The sequence below is a fragment of the Dromiciops gliroides genome, chromosome 1 (genome assembly GCF_019393635.1).
Source record: "Dromiciops gliroides isolate mDroGli1 chromosome 1, mDroGli1.pri, whole genome shotgun sequence".
NCBI classification, from domain to species: Eukaryota; Metazoa; Chordata; class Mammalia; order Microbiotheria; family Microbiotheriidae; genus Dromiciops; species Dromiciops gliroides.
The window spans coordinates 259,987,646-259,994,191 of NC_057861.1; positions in this window are offsets into that span (position 1 = coordinate 259,987,646).

Below are 6,546 nucleotides of genomic sequence, written 5' to 3' on the forward strand. Positions count from 1 at the left end.
TGGGACTTTGGGATCTTCATCATACTTCCAGCAACCACATCATTGGAAAATCTCATTATTCTGCAAGATCAAATGAACCTTGATACTAAGACCTCCTCTGCATTCTCTGCCCCTTTTATTGGAAGGTAGAACCATGAGCTCTAAAATTTCTATTTAAGGAGGGGCCAAGGCCAGTCATTTCTTCATTTTCCATCTGGCTGGACTCTTAGACTTCCTTTTTTTTTTTTTTTTTTAGTGAGGCAATTGGGGTTAAGTGACTTGCCCAGGGTCACACAGCTAGTAAGTGTTAAGTGTCTGAGGCCGGATTTAAACTCAGATACTCCTGACTCCAGGGCTGGTGCTCTATCCACTGCACCACCTAGCTGCCCCTAGACTTCCTTTTCATCTTTTTGTGTGTTGTCTTCTCTTATTAGATTGTAAGCTCCTTGAGGTCAGGGACTGTCTTTCTGTTTTTGTTGTTGTTTTCAACAATTAGCACAGTGCCTGGCATAAAGAAGGTGCTTAACAAATATTGATTGATTGTTCCTGTGTGAGTAAATGGCAAAGTCAGAGTGGAAACTCAGGTCTTCTCTTTCCAAATCTTAATGATCAACACCATATTCTCTGAATCTCAGTTTCCTCATCTGTAAGATGAAGAACTACACCTACGCCTACACATACACCTACCTACAGTTGCTGTGAGAAGAATGCTATATAAGCACAAGCTATTATTTTACTTCCAAATAATCTTCTCAAAGTGACACTTTAACTATGTCATTGAATATATTCTTAGCCTTAGAGGCAGCCTTGCAAAACCCCAAACTCTGCAAAGAGCAGGGTAATGGCAAACTAAAGACTATTTTTCAATATGTACAGTGTAAAAAGGAAAGCAGGTCACACATTAGTACTCTCAGTGCCATAAGCTAATAAAATACTAATGACTCTTGGTACCATGCCTTTGAACAAAAAATAGGAATTCACTAGCATTTGTATGTGTATAGCTCAGTATGGTATATATAATGTGGATTCTGTTTGTTGCTAGAAAGTAAAAGTATCTTTTGTCTGATATTTTTATGTTTCAGGTGACTGTATATGAGGTATACATTTAGATCTATGGGCAATAGAGTGTATTTCATTTTTGTAACTCTTGAACAAGAAATATTGAATTTAAAATCAGTCCTACTGTTGGTTTTCCTTGGTCATATTGAAACGAAGATTCCATATTGAGACCTCACATTTTATGTTTGTGAGTCTTCCCAATGAGAAGTCAAATACTCTTTAAAATAAATGTTCATAAACCAATCATTGCCTTTAATCATTTTTCTTGTAGCTTCCAAGGCACCATGAATTCTCCTTCACAGAGGACTTTTTCTGGTTGCAAATGCTGTTTCTGATAGGTATGTGTTAGTCAGGTTTAGGATTTTAAAGGTTAAACCCTACATGAAGTTGAGAACAACATTTGCTGATAGTATGCAAACTGATTTTGTGGTCATTCTCATTTGTTTTTTTAAAAGAGTGACCATTTTCTACCTCATTGCTGTACTTGAACCCTATTTGGCCTATGGTATGGATGCAAAGTTACATATGTAGGTGGCTAAATCCCAGAAAACTAGTCTGATCCAGACACGTGCTTGGTTCAGTATAGCCCACAGATGTTAGAGGCCTAGAAGGTTTTATTCTCTGATAGACAAATAGATTAGAAGATTGAGGCAATGAGTGTTAAGTAGGTCAGATAAGGTGAAGCACGTGGTTGGTAGAATTCCTTTGGGGTCTGGGCCTATGTATATTCATCAGCCATCCTAGCTATCTTTATCTTCATATCTCTCCTCCTCTGGGTGAAGGGGATTGATGTAACTGTACTGGATCAATGTAAATTACCTGCTCATATGACACAATTCATTATTTGACTAATGATGACGTTGTATCTGAAAAGTAAACTCAGGGGAGTTTTAATTTATACATTTTACTTTATAAAGTTGGATTTATGGGTGTAGACTTCTAAAGTTACTTGTTAAAGAAACCATTCATTATTGTGCCTTACTATGTTAGGGATCATAACTGTGCATTATTATGTTAGGGAAATTCAGATGGATACAATTAATAGACTTGAAGGGACCTCAGGAATCAGCTCAACTAACCCTTTACTTTGTAGATGAGGTAACAAAGGGGCAGGAAGGAGACTTGTCCAACAAGTTTGGCTCAGTAATAGTCTGTGTTGTTATTCTTCTGCAGCTATTATAAGAAGATATTCAAGTTACATAACTAACTCATCTAGACATTGCATAAAGGAAGGCTTGCCTTTGGCTAGACTGTTAATGACAGTACTGAAGATTGCAAAGAGTGCTATGTGAAATCAAGCGAACAGTAACTCAAAAAGTTAATTTTAAACTGACTGATGTGACTAGGGGTGTGCTATAAATATTAGTGTCATGTAGAAAAGAGGACAGTGTGGTTCATACCATAGCATTTATAAACGGTTGGTTGGTTACCTACAAAATATGTGCAAAAAACCAGCAATCGCTAGACAGAGGAGACACTAAGAAAATATGGATGGATTAAACAGATGATGACAGGAGACCTCTGTTCTATTCCTGGTTCTACCACTACCTAAATATACTTTGTGCACTAACATTTGGTAGAAATAAATCATAGAGTATTGTGCTTATATTTTTGGCCATAGCTTAAACACACACACACACACACACACACACACACACAAAGAGGTACCTATGCATATAGTTCATTCATCTAGAGATGGTATGGTATAGAGAACAGGCCTTCATACCTGGAGTCAAGAAAAATTGGGTTTGAAGCTTTACTCAGACACTAACTACATGACTCTGGGCAAATTGCTTAACCTCTCTGAACCTACATTTCTAGGCCTCATGTATAAAATGAAAAATTGTACTCAATGGCCTCTAGGGTTCCTTCTAACTCTAAAAACCAAGGAACCTATGATGTATCAATTCTATTGCCCAATTATATATTGGCTGTTGGAACATTATTAGAAAAGGAAGAGACCTTTCAGATCAGCTACTCTAAATTTACGGTTGAGGAAACTGGGGTCCAGAGAGCTTAAGTTTCAGTTCAACATGACCAATAGATGGAAATGCTCATCTGAAATTTAGGAGTGAGATTAGAGCTGGCCACTTAAGATCTGAGAGTCATCAGCATAGAGATGATAATCGAATCCACAGATCTCATGAGCTCATGAAATGGAATAAAAAAGAGGGAGAAGAAGAGAGGAAGAGGGACAGAGTTTTGTGGGGCACCCACCATTAGCAGGTGTGACTTGGATGATGATTCAGCAAAGGAGACTAAGATGAAACACTTAGACAGGTAAAAAGAGAACCAGGAGAGTATGTTAAAAAATTCCTAGAAAGAAGAAAATATCAAGAAGAAGAGGGTTATTGACAGTGACAAAGGCTGATGAGAGGTCAAGAAGGATGAGGAAAGAGAATGGGCCATTAGATCTGGCACTCAAGAGATTAGCGGTAACTTTGGAGAGAACAGTTTCAATTGAATGATAGGGTTGGAAGTCAGATTTTGAGAGAGTTAAGAAGAGAGTGAGAGGAAAGAAAGTGGAAGCATCTATTGTAGGTAGCCTTTTCAAGCAATTTAGCCATAAAAGTGAGGAGAGATATGAGATAGCTAGTGGGGACGGATAGATAAAGTAAGGGTTTTTTGAAGAAGGGGGAGGCAAAGGCATGTCTGTGGGCATTAGAGAAGCAACCGGGAGACAGGGAGAGATGGATAAGTGAGAGAGTGGATATGATGAAAAGAGCAATCTGCTGAACGGGATGGATTGGAATCACTAGTTCATGTAGAGGGTGTTGCCTCATCATATGAGACAGAGGTGAAGGGGGGTTAATGGCAGCAGTAATATGGGTGATGTGAGATGAGGAGGAGGGGAGAAGAGGGAGCTCTCAGCAAATGACCCCATTTTTTTCAGTAAAATATAAGACAAAGTTCTCAGCTAACAGAAGGGAGTGGGGGGAAGGGTGTCATGGAAGATTTGGGGATTAAAAGTTTTGGAAAAACCACTGTGGTAATAGTAAGTCAATTAGGGAAGTGTAAAAGGATTACTCTACTTCAGTGAGGCCCATTTGAGATTATGTAATATTAATGGGTAGTAAATCCAGTCAACATGGCTGTGTGCTTTTCTGCAATTTCATTCAGTAGAAGTGAAGGTGGGTAAGTAGCAGTGATGGCAGGAGTAATCCAAGATTAGTATTTGGATAACAGGCTAAGGGACTCAAGAGACAGGGCAATATAGAGTTGAACTGTTGCACCAAAAGGTAAAGATGGGGAAAGGAAATTGTAGCTATTACAGGCTGATTGCCTGGGAAAGAACTGAAGGGTGGAAAGAACAGAAATCTGGTGAGGGTGAGGAACAGGGTTTGGGGTTGCACGGCAGAAGGAGTGATGGGATAACCACAGATTGGGATCAGATAAGGGAATTTCAGAATTCATGAACATGGAAGTGGTACATGTGTGATCAATGGCAAGATTAAGAGTGTGGTCCTCTCAGTGTGTAGCTGAGGTGGCATGTCTTACTAGGGCATGGGGAAAGAATAGGGAGGTAGGACTGTTTGAGAGAGTGTTCATATGTGTATTGAAGTCCTCTAGTAGAGTTGGGAAGGAGAAAAAGACAGCTTTTCAGATACAAACTCACTGAGGAAGTAAGGAAAGTATCCTGGGGGGCGGGGGGGGGGTAGCCACCAGAATCTTGATTGGGCAATAAATCTGGATTGAGAGAACTGCAGGGGAGGAGAGGCTACTGAGTGATGCTAGTAGAGAGAGTACATGGAAGTAAAAATGGGAAGCAGAGAGTGATCACACTCCCCCATTTTGAATAATGATTTGGGAAAGTGAAAGTGAAAGTGTAGCCAGTTCTGGAAAGGACCACTGGGGGAAGATGGTGCTAACAGGAGAGAGCCAGGTTTCAGGGAGAGCCAGAAAATGAAGGCAGTAGGTAAGGGAAAGGTTTAAGACAAAATCAAGTTTGTTAGCTATGGAGAAGTTATTCCAGACTACACAGCTGGAAAGTGTGGTAGCTTTAGAGTGGGACATTCTGTGTGTGGGGGGGTGGGAGGGTTATATTGTGGAAGAGGATGAGAATAAGGGAGTGAGCAGTGAGAAGGAGAAGAGGGTTTCAATTGTACCAGGGGTTCAGAATCACTGAGCTGGAGAGGTATCACCAGAGGGCAGTTAATTAATCATTGAGGAATAAGTTCAGGTAAATTATCAACAGCTCTGAGTGTTCAGTGAATAACTAGAAGTGCGGCAGCTACATGGGGCAGGCTCAGGTGAGGAGATCAGTGGGGAAAAGTAATGACAGAGGACCTTTATTCATCCCTGGCAGGCAGGCTCAGGCAGGTCACCCACAGAGGTAATGCGGTGGAATGGTTTTTCTCTCCTCTGGCAGGTGGACCAGACCAAATCAAGCCTAGAGACCTGTGCAGGCAGTACAATGGAAGAGCAATTCAATAGTTTTTCTCTCCTTCTGGGGCATGGAGGGGAGTTCAGTTTAGTTCAGGCCGGTTTATCAAATATTTATGGAGAAACATAAGCTGTCCACAAACTTTTACGATAAGGATGTGCTGGACCTTGAAGATAAAAATATGAAAAAAGTCCCTGGCCTCAAGGAATTTTTAATAAAATAAAGGGGATATGACATAAACCTAAAGACATACAATATAGGATAGGAAGTGATAGGAAACAAGAAATTCAAAGAAAGTGATTTAGGAAAATTGGTAAAGGCAGACAGCATTCTGACCTGGACTGGTGAAGAAAGAGGAGGAAAATACTTTATAGATGTCAAGGATGGATTATAAATCCTATTTGCCTTTTAAAGGCCTTCATAACCTGGACCCTTCCTCCCTTTCTTACATTGTAACTCTTGATCCTTCCTACCTTCCCCATCCCCCAACTCCTTACACACTTTATTTTGAGATTTAGTGATGCTGATCTACTCACTGTTCCTTGAACAATACCCCACATCTCCCAGCTCCAGGTATTTACATTGGCTGTCCCCCTTGCCTGGAATTTTCTCCCTCATCATTTTTTGCCTTTTGGCTTCCTTGGCTTCCTTCATATCTCAGCTAAAGCCCCATCTTCTGCAAGAAGCCTTTCTCAGTCCTCCTTAACTTTAGTGCCTTTCCTCAGAGATGATTTCCATTTTACCTAATATATATCTTATAAACAATTGTTTTTGTATTATATCTCCAATTAGTCTGGGAACTCTCTTAAAGCAGAACCTGCTTTTTGGCTTTTATTTTTTTTTGTAGCCCCAGACCTTAGTACAGTGCCTGACTCATAGGAGTCACTTAATAAATTACTGGTTGACTTGACTTGACTCATTAGAGTAGGCAAAGGCCACTTTTCAACTTCAGGGCTTATTGGCAACCCTAAGCCTTGACCATCTCCTCTCCCACTAAAACAAATGAACAGGATCCACTTAGAAGATGAAGCTACAGATGCTACTTTGAACAAAATCTATCTTCTCCCAGTTCCTCTAGATTCTGAGCCTATCCCTTGGGTCAGAGCTCTTCTAGGTTTTCAACC